This window comes from Tursiops truncatus, chromosome 3 (assembly GCF_011762595.2).
Source record: "Tursiops truncatus isolate mTurTru1 chromosome 3, mTurTru1.mat.Y, whole genome shotgun sequence".
Lineage (NCBI taxonomy): Eukaryota > Metazoa > Chordata > Mammalia > Artiodactyla > Delphinidae > Tursiops > Tursiops truncatus.
The window spans coordinates 61,464,430-61,481,894 of record NC_047036.1 but is presented as its reverse complement, the minus strand read 5'-3'; the positions used below and the strand labels follow the sequence as shown (position 1 = coordinate 61,481,894).

Genomic DNA, 17,465 nt, shown 5'->3' with positions numbered 1-17,465 from the left:
ACATGGCCTGTGCTGTTCCCAGCAGTGCCCAGCCCAGCCAAAGTGGGAGCTGCGGCCTGTCTCTCCCACCCACCTGCAGGGTGTGTGCACTTTGGGGGAAGAAGCAGGCATTAAGAAACCAGAGTTAAAAACAAAAAAAAGTGGTGTAATTGACCAGAATTTCTGTTTAGAATATTCATTTTTTAAATCAGTTGACTTTGAGGAACTGTTGGTAAGAGGAATAGCCTCTATGTATAAAATACATAGAATCACCACTATATCTTGGGGTTGGCCAAAAAGTTCATTTGGGTTGTTCCGTAAGATGTTGCAGAAAAACCTGAACAAACTTTTTGGCCAACCCAATATAAAATAGGGTCTTTCTCATTCTTCTTCCTTTGTCTGAATAGCTCTTCTCTACAGGTGGAGGGCTTAATCTGGTCAGTGAGACTGGAAAAGGATTCTTGCTCATTTACAGCTAGGACACTTAGTAGGCTTTATGCTCTGTGTCCTGTCTCTGTTTCTCCTTAATTTTTCTGACTGGGACTCTTACTTAGCCTCTGTGATTTCCCCCCTTCTATTTCCCACTCTCTGTCTCTGTTCTTGTCCCCCTCCTTCTCTAAAACTCTCTCTACCTGGATATCTCTTTGATAGCCTTCACACACGCACGCACCCCATCTACCGCAGTCTAATGTCTTTGTCATTCTCTCCCTCTTCCATCAGTGTTTGTGTCTCCTTTTTTGTATCTGCTGTGTATCTCTTTGTATGTGTCTCCCTCTCATTCTGCCTTCTTTCCCTACCCATAGATCACATTCTTTCTTCAGTAACCTGATATTGGCCATTCACAATTCTCAGGTTGACTCCTCAAATTCATATATTTATTCATATACTTTCGGATTGTCTTCATCCCTAATTGTGATGTGAGTTGTATTATTATAGCTTTTGCTGATTGGTGTACCAAACTTGTGAGCAAATAATTGCAAATATTTTGAGCATATTTCTATGATTTAGATTTTTTTTTTACTTTCCGAAGTCTCTTTTATTTTTTCATTTTTTTTTACATCTTTTTTTTTTTACATCTTTATTGGAGTATAATTGCTTTACAATAGTCTGTTAGTTTCTGCTTTATAACAAAGTGAATCAGTTATACATATATATATGTTCCCATATCTCTTCCCTCTTGCGTCTCCCTCCCTCCCACCCTCCCTATCCCTATCTAGGTGGTCACAAAGCACCGAGCTGATCTCCCTGTGCTATGCTGGCTGCTTCCCACTAGCTATCTATTTTACGTTTGGTAGTGTATATACGTCCATGCCACTCTCGCACTTTGTCACAGCTTACACTTCCCCCTCCGCATATCCTCAAGTCCATTCTCTAGTAGGTCTGTGTCTTTATTCCTGTCTTACCCCTAGGTTCTTCATGACATTTTTTTTTCTTAAATTCCATATATATGTGTTAGCATACGGTATTTGTCTTTCTCTTTCTGACTTACTTCACTCTGTATGACAGACTCTAGGTCCATCCACCTCATTACAAATAGCTCAATGTCGTTTCTTTTTATGGCTGAGTAATATTCCATTGTATATATGTGCCACATCTTCTTTATCCATTCATCCGATGATGGACACTTAGATTGTTTCCATCTCCTGGCTATTGTAAATAGAGCTGTAATGAACATTTTGGTACATGACTCTTTCTGAATTATGGTTTTCTCAGAGTATATGCCCAGTAGTGGGATTGCTGGGTCATATGGTAGTTCTATTTGTAGTCTTTTAAGGAACCTCCATACTGTTCTCCATAGTGGCTGTACCAATTCACATTCCCACCAGCAGTGCAAGAGTGTTCCCTTTTCTCCACACCCTCTCCAGCATTTATTGTTTCTAGATTTTTTGATGATGGCCATTCTGACTGGTGTGAGATGATATCTCATTGTAGTTTCGATTTGCATCTCTCTAATGATTAATGATGTTGAGCATTCTTTCATGTGTTTGTTGGCAGTCTGTATATCTTCTTTGGAGAAATGTCTATTTAGGCCTTCTGCCCATTTTTGGATTGGGTTGTTTTTTTTTTTGTTATTGAGCTGCACTGAGCTGCTTGTAAATTTTGGAGATTAAACCTTTGTCAGTTGCTTCATTGCAAATATTTTCTCCCATTCTGAGGGTTGTCTTTTGGTCTTGTTTATGGTTTCCTTTGCTGTGCAAAAGCTGTGAAGTTTCATTAGGTCCCATTTGTTTATTTTTGTTTTTATTTCCATTTCTTTAGGAGGTGGGTCAGAAAGGATCTTGCTGTGATTTATGTCATAGAGTGTTCTGCCTATGTTTTCCTCTAAGAGTTTGATAGTGTCTGGCCTTACATTTAGGTCTTTAATCCATTTTGAGCTTATTTTTGTGTATGCTGTTAGGGAGTGATCTAATCTCATACTTTTACATGTACCTGTCCAGTTTTCCCAGCACCACTTCTTGAAGAGGCTGTCCTTTCTCCACTGAGCATTCCTGCCTCCTTTATCAAAGATAAGGTGACCATATGTGTGTGGGTTTATCTCTGGGCTTTTTATCTTGTTCCATTGATCTATCTTTCTGTTTTTGTTCCAGTACCATACTGTCTTGATTACTGTAGCTTTGTAGTATAGTCTGAAGTCAAGGAGTCATATTCCTCCAGCTCCGTTTTTCATTCTCAAGATTGCTTTGGCTATTCGGAGTCTTTTGTGTTTTCATACATATTGTGAAATTTTTTGTTCTAGTTCTGTGAAAAATGCCAGTGGTAGTTTGATAGGGATTGCATTGGATCTATAGATTGCTTTGGGTAGTAGAGTCATTTTCACAATGTTGATTCTTCTAATCCAAGAACATGGTATATCTCTCCATCTATTTGTATCATCTTTAATTTCTTTCATCAGTGTCTTATAATTTTCTGCATACAGGTCTTTTGTCTCATTAGGTAGGTTTATTCCTATATGTTTTATTCTTTTTGTTGCAGTGGTAAACGGGAGTGTTTTCTTGATTTCACTTTCAGATTTTTCATCATTAGTGTATAGGAATGCCAGAGATTTCTGTGCATTAATTTTGTATCCTGCTACCTTACCACATTCATTGATTAGCTCTAGTAGTTTTCTGGTAGCATCTTTAGGATTCTCTATGTATTGTATTATGTCATCTGCAAACAGTGACAGCTTTACTTCTTCTTTTCCGATTTGGATTCCTTTTATTTCCTTTTCTTCTCTGATAGCTGTGGCTAACACTTCCAAAACTATGTTGAATAATAGTGGTGAGAGTGGGCAACCTTGTCTTGTTCCTGATCTTAGTGGAAATGCTTTCAGTTTTTCACCATTGAGGATGATGTTGGCTGTGGGTTTGTCATATATGGCCTTTATTATGTTGAGGAAAGTTCCTTCTATGCCTACTTCTGCAGGGTTTTTATCATAAATGGGTGTTGAATTTTGTCGGAAGCTTTCTCTGCATCTATTGAGATGACCATATGGTTTTTCCTCCTTCAGTTTGTTAATATGGTGCATCACATTGATTGATTTGCATATATTGAAGAATCCTGGCATTCCTGGAATAAACCCCACTTGATCATGGTGTATGATCCATACACCATGTATGTATGTACACCATGTATGTATGAATGTGTTACTGTCGATTTCCCCTTTTATGGCTGTTAGTATTTGCCTTATGTTTTGAGTTGCTCCTATGTTGGGTGCATAAATATTTACAATTGTTATATCTTCTTCTTGGATCGATCCCTTGATCATTATGTAGTGTCCTTCTTTGTCTCTTCTAATAGTCTTTATTTTAAAGTCTATTTTGTCTGATATGAGAATTGCTACTTCAGCCTTCTTTTGGTTTCCATTTGCATGGAATACCTTTTTCCATCCCCTCACTTTCAGTCTCTATGTGTCTCTAGGTCTGAAGTGGGTCTCTTGTAGACAGCATATATATATGGGTCTTGTTTTTGTATCCATTCAGCCAGTCTGTGTCTTTCGGTGGGAGCATTTAATCCATTTACATTTAAGGTAATTATCGATATGTATGTTTCTATTCCCATTTTCTTAATTGTTTTGGGTTTGTTATTATAGGTCTTTTCCTTCTCTTGTGTTTCTTGCCTAGAGAAGATCCTTTAGCATTTGTTGTAAAGCTGGTTTGGCGGTGCTGAACTCTCTCAGCTTTTGCTTGTCTGTAAAGGTTTTAATTTCTCCATCAAATCTGAATGAGATCCTTGGTGGGTAGAGTAATCTGGGCTGTAGGTTTTTCTCCTTCATCACTTTAAATATGTCCTGCCAGTCCCTTCTGGCTTGCAGTGTTTCTGCTTAAAGATCAACTGTTAACCTTATGAGGATTCCCTTGTGTGTTATTTGTTGTTTTTCCCATGCTGCTTTTAATATGTTTTCCTTGTAATTAATTTTAACAGTTTGATTAATGTGTGTCTTGGCGTGTTTCTCCTTGGATTTATCCTGTATGGGACTCTGTGTGCTTCCTGGACTTGATTAACTATTTCCTTTCCCATATTAGGGAAGTTTTCAACTATAATCTGTTCAAATATTTTCTCAGTCCCTTTCTTTTTCTCTTCTTCTTCTGGAACCCCTATAATTCGAATGTTGGTGCGTTTAATGTTGTCCCAGAATTTTCTGAGACTGTCTTCAGTTATTTTCATTCTTTTTTCTTTATTCTGCTCTGCAGTAGTTATTTCCACTATTTTATCTTCCAGGTCACTTATGCATTCTTATGATTTAGATTTTATCTTTACATTTTAAGTCAGTTTTTGAAAGGAATCAGTTAATCATTTCCAAGTGCCATGTAGATTAATTCATGCAGTGAGTTATTTTTAAAAAACTGAGTAGAAGAGAGGAAACCTATGTTTGCTGTTGAGTTGCTTGTTTATTGATAAAAACACTGTTTTAGCCTGACACTCACTGTTCTTACTAAATTCATGTAGTACTATGAACGTCAACATAGCACCTAGAATATTATGATTGTTATGACTCTGTGATAACAATGGTTTGGCTACTCTAAGTGAGCTTATAGATTATCATAAAAGAAAAGTAATACAAATTAGTATGTTAATCAAGACTGAAGTAGATATGTCTTACAAAACTAAATGAAGGTTCTTTCCTTGGCTTTCTTCTTTGTAGCTGTAAATAACCAATAATGGAATGTAGTACTGTGTGTTCAGAAATTTTAGAGTGTATTCCATATCTTTTTATTAAGTGAATCTGAAGATAACATAGATTGCACTCAGCTATTTTTTTTTTTCTTGAATTCAGTTTTGGAACTCAGCTTCTGAAGTGTTGTATTGTGTATTTTAGAATGATACTTCAGGATAACCACATAGACTTGACCACCAGCTGGTGAAAATATAGTTATGTTTAGAAAAACAACTCGTTGTTTTTAAATGATTAAATATAAAAATAGATGAACAAAGGTATCCTGTAGAGTTGTGTTCTGTTCTCCAGTTTCTCATTTCTCAAGAAAAGGAGTGTGAGAGAATTCATAAATGGAAATTAACGTCAAAGGATAATTTTTTTATGTACCATCAGCTTGACTGGGTTTTTAAGTTGTATGATTCATAATCCGTTGGATGTGAGATGAGAGTAAAATGATTGCTTTCACCTAAATGTAAAAAAAATTTATTTTCTATATGTGTTTATTTTAATCATCTTTAACACTAAACTAGGAAGACCAGGCCACAGAGTTCAGGGAGTGGTTTGCCATGAAATCCCAACATTTATTTGTAGGTCTGTTTTCCCTGTGGCCTAGATCTCTCAGTGAGCATTTTCAGATTTTTTATTGAAATATTTAGTTTTAGGGGATGGCTACATTGCTTTTTGTAAGATTTGGCACATTGTATTCATTTGTATACCTAAGGAATAATTGAATAATAAGCTTCTTTAATATCGCAAATGTTTTTACCTGGTGTAAAGAAGAGTTTGAAACTTAGTTAACAGTTTGCTGTTGGTATGGTTGAGCAAACTCCTACTGGACAACTATAAACTTGGGAAAAATACAAAAAGTAAATAACTGCCTAAAGTCTCAAAAGCGTAAATGAAAGTGGGAAGATTCTTAAGGGAAACGGACACTTAAAAGAAGAGAGTGGCACAGAGTGAATTTCCCCACTTTTTTGGCTCTTATCCTGAGTTCAGGCTACAGTTGGTACTGTACACAGAAGCTGAAATCCCAGAAGGAAACCCAGAGTCCTTCTGGCCTGAGGAAGTAGAGGACAGAGTTTAAGAAAACTCCTGGGAATTCCCCGGCGGTCCAGTGGTTAGGACTCTGCTCTTTCACTGCTGAGGGCCCAGGTTCAATCCCTGGTCGGGGAACTAAGATCCCACAAGCCGCTTGGTGAGGCCAAAAAAGAAAACTACTACCAAAGATATTGAAAAGTTAAGGAAGAATTCTAGAAAGCAGTGAGCCAGTGTGGGGAGCCTCAAAATCTGTGAATACTTTTGCTCAGGTCTCTGGCTGACACCTGAACCACACATATGCATGGTGGATTCAGAACAGCACAGTTAATAATAAAGGAACTGAACTGGAATTTGAACAGCACTGAAACAGACAAAGTTTGTGCTTTGAACCCAACCTAGAGTATAGCAACATCCAGGGTCTCTACAGTGTAACATTCATAATGTCCAAGATAAATCCAAAATTGCTCAATATAAGAACTAGAACAGGGAATTATTGTTTAACAGGTATAGAATTTCAATTTGTGAAGATATAAAAATTTCTGGAGATTAATGGTGGTAATGGTTGCATAACACTGAACTACACACTTAAAAATGGTTGCAGTGGTAGATTTTATGTTTATTTTTACCACAATAATGAAGAAGACCAGGAAAATGTGATCAGTTTAAAAACAAACAAACAAACAAAAACCAGAAACCAACTTCTAGATGACCCAGATGTGGAAATTTGCAGGCAGAATTTTGAAGCAGCTTTTGTAAATGGTTGATGACATAGAGGAAAATGTATTCACAATAGATGAAAAGATAACTCTCAGCAGAGAAATAAAAACTATAAAAAATAATAAAATGGAAGTTGTAGAACTGAAAAATACAGTACCCAAAAAATCAACATTTTGTCTATCTTTAGCATTACATATTCTTTGATATTTTAATTTTTTTCAGTATGGAGATATAAAGCTGTTCATATAGTTTTTTAAAAACTGTTGCCTTATGATTAAGACTCTGTAGATGAACTTCTTCTGTAAGCTTCTTTAATTTTCTGACTTCGAGCTCTTTCAGATGGAAGTTTAGAAAGCAGTTTAACTGTATGTGATGCCTGCCATAGAACTATTTAATGTCAATTACTGGAGGCAGGTGGTGATTCAGAGTACAGGCTCTAATGTTAGACTGTCTGACTTCAAAGCATGTTTTGCCACTTACTAGCTACATGATTTTAGACAGATTATACAATACAACCTACCTAATCTAATTTCTAATCTGTAAAGTGGAAGTTATAATCATATAGTCAGTTATTTATAATGCAACATATATGTTCCTAAAAATCACTGTGCTTTACAGAAACGCACAATAACAACCACAGGGATTATTGCAAAAGTGAAACCAGAGGCACAACACTCAAAAAATTCATTGGTGACACATAAAAAGAAAAAAAAAAAAGAACAGTAAAAACACGAGAATAGTTTTACACATGTTAAATGGTTAAGAAATACATAAATACTACAATGAATCTAGCTTTTTACTTTTAGAAAGACCTGACTTGTGGAAACGGGTGTTTTAAAGGTTGTACTTATGAGTTATGTCATGGAAGGAGGGTTAATTTGAATATGGATGGAAAGTTGTACTGCCACATGTGGCTAAATGTAGCCCATAATACATGTGGTTATTTGAGATAGATGTTTGAGGTGGATATGTTTCTTTATTCCTGCACAGCCCAGTTCAGCTGGGTGCAGCTTTCTGCCTTTACCTGTTTTTTCTTACTGATGTAATCATGCCAAAGCAAGCACAAAATTTACACTGTACCCAAATTGGCCCTGCTGTGCCAACAGAATTAGAGCAAATCCTGCTTTTTCATAAACTTAGTTTACACTGTTAACCAACTGCTAGATTTTTCTTAGAGAATATGATTATTTACAGTCAGAAAACTAGTCTAGTTATTGAGAATCTCTATGCTCATTTTAAAAAAGCACTCCATTGGGGTTTATCAACCTGAGAAAAGGGTGCTGAAATTCCTCTTTTGTTGTTTATGAAGGAAAAAATTGTTTGATATGAATATCAAGAGTAAAAGCACTGGTAGAATACTCTCACAAGTAGAGTAATTTCACTGTTATATGGGGGGAAATGTTGAACAACATTGAAACCGGTTGAAGTTGCTAAAACTCTTCAGCTCTTAAGACACAGTATAAAAATTTAGCATGACTTCCTTGAAATAGTCTACTGAGGTCTGAGACAGAAAGCTATGATTTGATTAAACTGATTAATAGTAATTAAAAATTAATGAGTAAAGGGTACATCTGTTTCTAAACTTTCTCTAATAGTGTATCATCTTTTAAATGTAGTGATAAGTAATATAAGTTAATGTTTTACTTAGCTTATGTTTTTATTTTACTTATTTATTTATTTTTTTGGCGGTACGCGGGCCTCTCACTGTTGTGGCCTCTCCCATTGCGGAGCACAGGCTCCGGACGGCAGGCTCAGCGGCCATGACTCACGGGCCCAGCCACTCCTCGGCATGTGGGATCTTCCTGGACTGGGGCACGAACCCGTGTCCCCTGCATCGGCAGGCAGACTCTCAATCACTGCACCACCAGGGAAGCCCTATGTTTTTATTTTTAAATATAAAATATTGCAAACTTATAGAATAGTATAAAATAGCATAAATACATATACAGGCATACCTCACTTTATAGTGCTTTACAAATATTATGATTTTTACAGACTGAAGGTTTGCGGCTACCTTGTGTCGAGCAAGTCTGCTGGCACCATTTTTCCAACAGCATTTGCTCACTTCCTGTTTCTCTGTCACGTTTTGGTAATTCTTGCAATATTTTCAAACTTCTTTATTACTATATTCTGATCTGTGATCAGTGGTCTTTGATTCTACTACTAAGATTCACTGAAGGCTCAGATGATAGCATTTTTTAGCAATAAAGGATTCTTTTTGTTGTTTTGTTTTTTTTATTTTTTTATGTTAGTGAATTTTTAAAAATTGAAGTATAGTTGATTTACAATGTTGTGTTAGTCTCTGATGTACAGCAAAGTGATTCAGATATTTATATATACATATATATTCATTTTCAGATTATTTTCCATTATAGGTTATTACAAGATATTGAATATAGTTCTGTGTACTATTTACAGTAGGACCTTGTTGTTTATCTATTTTATATATAGTAGTTTGTATCTACTAATCCCAATCTCCTAATTTATCCCCCCCACTCCCCACCCTTTCCTCCTCCTTTGGTAACCATAAGTTTGTTTTCTAAGTCTGTGGGTCTGTTTCTGTTTTGTAAATAAGTTCATTTGTACTATTTTTTAGATTCTATCTATGACTGATATCATATGATATTTGTCTTTCTCTGTCCAGTTTATTTCACCTAGTATGATAATCTCTAGGTCCATCCATGTTGCTGCAAAAGGCATTATTTCATTCTTTTTTATGGCTGAGTAATATTCCATTGTATATATACACCACATCTTCTTTATCCATTCATCTGTTGATGGACACTCAGGTTGCTTTCATGTCTTGGCTATTGTGAATAGTGCTACAGTGAACACTTGGGTGCATGTATCTTTTCGAATTATGGTTTTCTCTGGATATATGCCCAGGAGTGGGATTGCTGGATCATATGGTAACTCTATTTTTAGTTTTTTAAGGAACCTCCATACTGTTCTCCATAGTGGCTACACCAATTTACATTCCTACCAACAGTGTAGGAGGGTTCCTTTTTCTTCCTCTCCAGCATTTGTACATTGTTTTTTTAGACATACTGCTGTTGCACACTTAAGAGACTACAGTATAATAAACATAGCTTTTATATGTACTGGGAAACCAACATGTTTGTGTCACTCACTTTATTGAGGTGACCTTTAACCATACCCGTAATATCTCCAAGGTATCCTATATATCTACCACTAAGATTAAGTCAGTGTGTTTGCCATAATTTTTTTTAAAGGGATATAACAGGTAGAGCTAAGATCTCAAGTTCCTGTTCACACCTTTCTTACTTCCCCATTGGTAACCACTGTCATATTATTGGTGTGTTTTAATCATACATGTTTTTATTGTTGTTACATAAGTATGTATCCATAAACAATGTATTTTTTGTTTTGTGTGTTTTCAAATTTTACATAAGTAGTATTCTACTTTATGTATACTTTCACAATTAAACTATTTTTACTTAATGTGTTTTTAAAATATTGAGGTATGTAGCTATAGTTCATTTATTTTAATTACTGTCTCATTTTCTTTGAGACAGTTACTTTTTTTTTCTGCTTTTCAAGAAGAAAGTGCTTCATGGAGTATCCTTAGTACTTATATTTTCTTTGTATCACTTTTCAGGTTCAGTTTTTGATTCTTAGTGAGAAATTTTATAAATCACAGTGATGTTTTGGGAATCCTTCCTGAAGTTTTCTCTTGACCTGTGATTCGGTCTTTGGAGAATTCTACCCCCACTCCCAGCCCCTTTAATATAACTTAAAAAAAAGGGCTCAGGCTCTATGCGGTGACATTTATACCCTTTCTTGGATATATTTTCTTGTCAAGTAAATATAACATATAAAGGAAAAACTTATGTTGACAAAAATGTGTATACTGTTAAATTTTTAAAAATCTGTTGCTTTTCTATACATTAACAACAAACTACAAGAAAGAGAAATTAAGGAAACAGCCCCATTTACCATTACATCAAAAAGGATAAAATACCTGGGAATAAACCTATCTAAGGAGATAAAAAGACCTATACTTAGAAAACTGTAAGACACTGATGAAAGAAATTGAAGATGACACAAACAAATTGAAAGATATACCATGTTCTTAGATTGAAAGAATTACTATTGTTAAAATGACCATACTACCCAAGGCAATCTACAGATTCAATGCAATCCTTATCAAAATACCAATGGCATTTTTTACGGAAATAGAACAAGTAATTGCAGAATTTGTATGAAAACACAAAAGACCCCAAATAGCCAAAACAATCTCGGGAAAGAACAGAGCTGGAGGAATCATGCTCCTTGACTTCAGACAATACTACAAAGCTACAGTAATCAAAATAGTATGGTTCTGTCACAAAAACAGACACATAGATCAATGAACACAATAGAGAACCCAGAAATAAACCCACACACTTATGGTTAATTAATCTATGAGAGAAGAGGCAAGAATATACAGTGGAGAAAAGACAGTCTCTTCAATAAGTGGTTCTGGAAAAACTAGACAGCTACGTGTAAAACAATGCAATTAGAACCTTCTCTAACACCATATACAAAAATAAACTCAAATGGATTAAAGACCTAAATGTAAAACCGGATACTATAAAATTCCTAGAGGAAAACACAGAACACTCTTTGACATAAATCACAGCAATATTTGTTTGGATCCATCTCCTAAAGCAAAGGAAACAAAAGCAAAAATAAACAAATTGGACCTAATTAAACTTAAAAGCTTTTGCACAGCAAAGGAAACCACCAACAAAATGAAAAGACAACCCGCTGAATGGGAGAAGATATTTGCAAATGATATGATCGATAAGGGGTTAATATCCAACATATATAAACAGCTCATATGGCTCAACATCATAAAAGCAAATAATTTGTTTGGAAAATGGGCAGAACTGAATAGACATTTTTCCAAATAGGAAATGCAGATGGCCAGAAAGCACATGAAAAGATACTCAACATTGCTAATCGTTAGGGAAAATGCAAATCAAAACCACAATGAGATATTACTTCACACCTGTTAGAATGGCTGTCATCAAAAAACACACAAATAACAAATGTTGGTGAGGATGTGGAGAAAAGGGAACCCTCATACACTGTTGGTGGGAGTGTAAATTGGTGCAGCCACTGTGGAAAACAGTATGGAGGTTTCTCAAAAAACTAGAAATAGAACTACCATATTCAGAAAGATACATGCATCCCAATGTTCATAGCAACATTATTTACAATTGCCAGGCTATGGAAGCAACCTAATTGTTAATCAACAGATGAGAGAGCCTCATCCACCAGAGGGCAGACAGCAGAAACAAGGAGAACTACAATCCTGCAGCCTGTGGAACAAACACCACATTCACAGAAAGATAGACAAGATGAAAAGGCAGAGGGCTATGTACCAGATGAAGGAACAAGATAAGACCTCAGAAAAACAACTAAATGAAGTGGAGATAGGCAACCTTCCAGAAAAAGAATTCAGAATAATGATAGTGAAGATGATCCAGGACCTTGGAAAAAGAATGGAGGCAAAGGTCGAGAAGGTGCAAGAATCATTTAACAAAGACCTAGAAGAATTAAAGAACAATCAACAGATGAATGGATAAACAAGATGTGAGATATATATATATATGTAAAATACAGGGTTGGCCAAAAAGTTCATTTGGGTTTTTCCGTAAGATCTTACAAAAAGCCATAAAAAAGAATAAAAATTTTGCCATTTGCAATAATGTGGATGGACTTGGAGGGCACTATGCTAAGTGGAATAAGTCAGACAGAGAAAGACAAATACTATAAGATATCACTTATATGTGGAATCTAAAAAATACAACAAACTAGTGAATAAAACGAAAAAGAAGCAGCCTCACAGATACAAACTGGTGGTTTCCAATGGGGAGAAGGAAGGGTGGATGGGCAGTATAGGGGTGAGGGAGGTGAGAAAGGGTTGTTATGAGATTATCTGAAATCATCTGTGTGAAACTTTTGAAAATTGTAAAGCACTATAGAATTTAAAGAATCTTGCATTCAATAAAATTTTCTTAATTAAAAAAATTTAAAGAATCCTGCCTAGTCATGAAGTGATGAAATTGATTAGATAGAACACTAGTACTGCTTAGATTTGCCTCTGGTCTATGTTAAGAATTTTATGTAGTTCTCCTTCCTTTACCAAGTGCATTTGCCAGTATCCTTCTGTTTAAAAATTACAACTATGTGGAACCAATTTTAAATGCTGAATTCTGTATACTTTTTTATATTCCTTAAACTGATATATATCTAAGCTGATTTTAGGACTATATATATATTTTTTGATAGGACTATAATTTAAGAGACCTTTTTTTATTATTTTGTGCTGACCTATATAATATTTAAAGAAGGCTATTGTTTGAGCAAATATTTACCAGTTTATTACTTGACAGAGTATTTAGGTAAAAATATGATGCCCATATTTTGAGACGGTTTTTTTAAATAATGGATTTCTCAATAATTATATGGCATTCCCCAAAATTCATTTTTCCTATGTCACAGTGACTTAGAGTTAATCCAAAGTAATTGGTGTAAATAGTGTCTGGATGGCATTGACCATTAGTTGGTACCAGAAATGATTCCTTAAATCTAAGCAGCAAAATAATAATAAGACAAAAATTTAATACATAGCTATATATAAGCTATTGAGTATTTCTGTTATTTATGGTACATTTTGTTATTCTCTTTGCTTGTCTTGTATAATTTTATGAATAAAATCCATTTAAATTTACTATTAAACATCCCACCTGGGTTTTTTTGTTGTTGTTCTTTGGGTTTTTTCCGGCTGCATTGGGTCTTTGTTGCTGTGCGCAGGCTTTCTCTAGTTGTGGCGAGCGGGGGCTACTCTTCGTTGCGGTGCGCGGGCTTCTCATTGCAGTGGCTTCTCTTGTTGAGAAGCACGGGCTCTAGGCGCGTGGGCTTCAGTAGTTGCAGCGTGCGGGCTCTAGGGCTCAAAGGCTTCAGTAGTTGTTGCACACGGGCTTAGTTGCTCCGGAGCATGTGGGATCTTCCTGGACCAAGGATCGAACCCGTGTTCCCTGCATTGGCAGGCAGATTCTTAACCACTGCACCACCAGGGAAGTCCCTCCATGTTGTACTTCTAACCTCTGCCATGGTTTTGTCTAGTGACCTGTAAGATACAAGTGCAGTGAACAGAGATTTCATTTTAAAATGTGAAACATTTAAATTGGAAAGACTTTGACTTTCTTTCCCCAGTCTTTTTGAGATGCAACATGACTAACCTCTCCCTTTAGAGCAGCATATAGGATGTGTGCCGATAAAATGAAGTGTGCCCTGACGAGGCAGGTATGAAAAGCTAAGTCCTTCGCTTTTCTAGTGGTGGTGACATAAGTGTTTAAGTGTTTTATCTGATGGTAACTTGATGACACAACAGGCAAGGTGTGTCATGGCCTGTGCAAAGCATGAAGCTCCCAGCTGTCAGTGGGATGGAGTAAGAGGAAAACATGGGAAGTTAGAGGTTGGTTGTGGATGAAATATGTGCAGGAGGTAGAGACAGAACAATCTTGCTATAGGCCATTAAAGAGAGTGCTCAGAGCACTCTCACTGCAGTAGTTTTGTCATTTATTGTGTACGGTAAATCTCAAAACCTATTTATTATTTGCCAGTTATTGTTTTATTTTGTTATAAATCCAGCAGCAATAAATTCTTAAAACTTGAAGTGTACAATTAATGAAGAATGAAGAACTGAATTTTTGTGTATCATTATTTAGCATGCACAAAATGTTCATCAACTTTTACCATCCACCATGAAAATCATAGTGATATAAATCTGCTAAAACAGGATCAGCATCTACTTAAAAAGTTGGGAGGTATTTTAGGAAGACTAAGCCTCAAGATGACAATTTAATGTATACAGGTGCCAAATATATTTACATGTCTCTGTGAAACATGATCTCATATAGATCAAATAACTGTTTTTTAAAATTTAATTTTGTTCATTTTTTATTCTAAGTTTTCTTTTGCACATATGAGAAATGAAGCAATAATGGTTAATGTATTTCTCCATTAGCAGAAAAAGGACCTGAATGATGCTGGTTTTCAAATAGAAAAGCAATTAATTCCAATAATAGTTTGACCATTTTTACTCAAAGCTTTTGTACATTTCTTCTGTCAGTGTAAATGGAATCAAAGTAAAGCTTCTGGAAGTTTATTCTGTCAAAATCGCCGTAAATGCTCTTGTAAATTTAAAAGCCCCAATGTGGCTTTCACTGAACGGATGTTGTCATGGTAAAATCAACGTTCTTATTAAATTAAGAAAACTGTGGAACAGAAATATTTTGGGAATTGGTTGTGGTGCATGCATACTCACTCTGCTTATTCTACCAAGTGAAATAAAACTATAATGGTCAAAATTACTGATATTTGATATGTGTAGTTTAACTGAACTACAGGATTCTTGTGATGAAGCTAATATTGAAAAAGCATACTTAGGCATGACACCACACACTCTCATACGCAATTCTTTTTGCTGCATGTGACCAGTGGGATTTTAGAAATGTGATTTTATGAAAAACTGCTTTGTAAATTAGCCTGTGTTCGATATTGGCTTTTTTGCCCGGGGCGGGTGGGTGGAGGAGTAGATTAAGTGAAACTTTTGTGTATTGGTTAGACTTTGATTCAAAATCATTTCGAAATCTTTAAAGTGTTTATCAGGTAGAGCACCAAAAACCTTCAGCTTTTGAAAATTTTAGCAAATAACAATTCTTAGAAACAAATCTTGCAAACAGGAAGACATTGAAATGTATCCCTATAAAAACGAAGGAAGAACTGAACAAATTAAGTGGTAAGAGCTAAAAATTTATTTTAGAAGTTCTATCATTTGCAGTATCTCAACTATGGTGAAGACTTTTTTGATGGAACTCCTATTTTTGTGGTTAAGTTTATATTTTTATTAGAATGAAATGAAATCGAGGAGGCAGTTGGTTTTGCATTATCTAAATTTGATGAAATTTTTGTTTACAGTATAGAAGAGAATTATTTAAAAGTTTTATCTCATAAAGATAGTTTTATTGAGTGGAGGGGGGAAAGTTAAATATCTAGGCTTGAAATATTTACAGATTTTAACATAAAAGAAAGCATTGAGAATATCCTTGTATTCAACAGAGTTTTCTCTGTACTTACCAGATCATTCGTTTGATCTGTAAAGAAGACATTTTTTTCCATTAAAAATATTATGTTCTATAGAGAAGAGTAAGTTGCAAATGTCAACATTTTCATATTTGGTGATCATAAAATTCAGTTTTGAAGAAGATTGTAGGCAATTTTATTTTCTTTAATTTAAAAATAATAAGACCATATAAAAATATGTTCTTCAAATAAATACCAATGATTTGGTTTTAGAGATAGAGCTAAGAAATTGATTAAAGTATATGAATAAATACATATCTGAGTGAAAAGTATTCTGCTTATGTTTTTAATGCATCATTGAACATGGATATGAGTTTATCTTTTAGAATTTTATTTTTGAAAATACATTTTTGGTAGAACTGTTTCATAACCTACCAATATAATAAAACAAGTTTTACAGTCAATAAATACATATTATAGAAATTACATAATTTTAATTACTTAAAATTTTCTATCTCAGTTTCAATAGTGTCTGTTAATATTTTGAAATAATTTAATTTCCTAAACATTAATTTCAGGGATCAGAAATAAAAGCAAGATGAATCAGTCCACTAACTCAAAAAATTATTTCGATGAATAGACTTATTTTCTTTTTCTGATTTATTTTAGTTCCATATTCTAAATCTCAACACTCAAAAATAGACTTTAGAGTTAACCTAGTTATAGATTCTCACTCTACATTTGAGGAAACTAACAGCTGGGTGTATTTTTCCCAGGTTATCCCAGCAAGCTGATTACACAGTCCAGTGTACAACACTTCCTTTTGACCTGTATTACTCATTTGGTGACTCTTTTGCTAATCGTCCTTAAAAATCAGTCATAGAATTTTTCTTACCTGAGGTTGAACCAACATGGTCTAATAATTAGTGGATAGCAGTAGTTGGTAACCAAATTTAGAATAGCTCTATTAACATTTTTCACTTGTATTTTTTGTAGTTCTGCTTTAGTAAAACTAGGTTAATGATTTTTAAATAGATTATTACTGAAAGAAGGTTGCTTTTTATCCAAATCAATTATCTTAACGAATTAATATTGTAAAAGTTTACCACACCATTCCTGTACTTTGGCTTATTGTTATAGAACTATCTTTAGCTTTGCCTGACTTCATTGATTTTATTTTTTTTAATCCACTTCTAATGTCTGTAAAATGTTCTAATGCAGATGTTTATTTTTTCCATGTATTATGAATCCTATTTATAGTTAGAATTGTATGTGTGTAACCTTCTAAATTAAAATTATGCTTTTTCAGTAAAATAACTGGAGTTTAAAATACAAACCTATTTTGTTAACATTTCAATTTTGGTTTAATTATTATTAAAATTATCTCAATATATGTTAATGTAGTACATTCAGAAATTGACTTAGGAAATCTTATTATAGTGTAAAAGCTGCTATAATAAGTTGTTCCCTAACATAAATAAATAAATGACCAATA

The 17,465-nt window shown here is 34.6% G+C and overlaps 1 protein-coding gene across 6 annotated transcripts in view; it reads left to right on the top strand.

The window, feature by feature from the left end:
* Positions 1-17,465, top strand: part of AP3B1 (adaptor related protein complex 3 subunit beta 1) — a 274,518-nt gene that overhangs the window by 151,465 nt on the left and 105,588 nt on the right. The window lies entirely within an intron of this gene.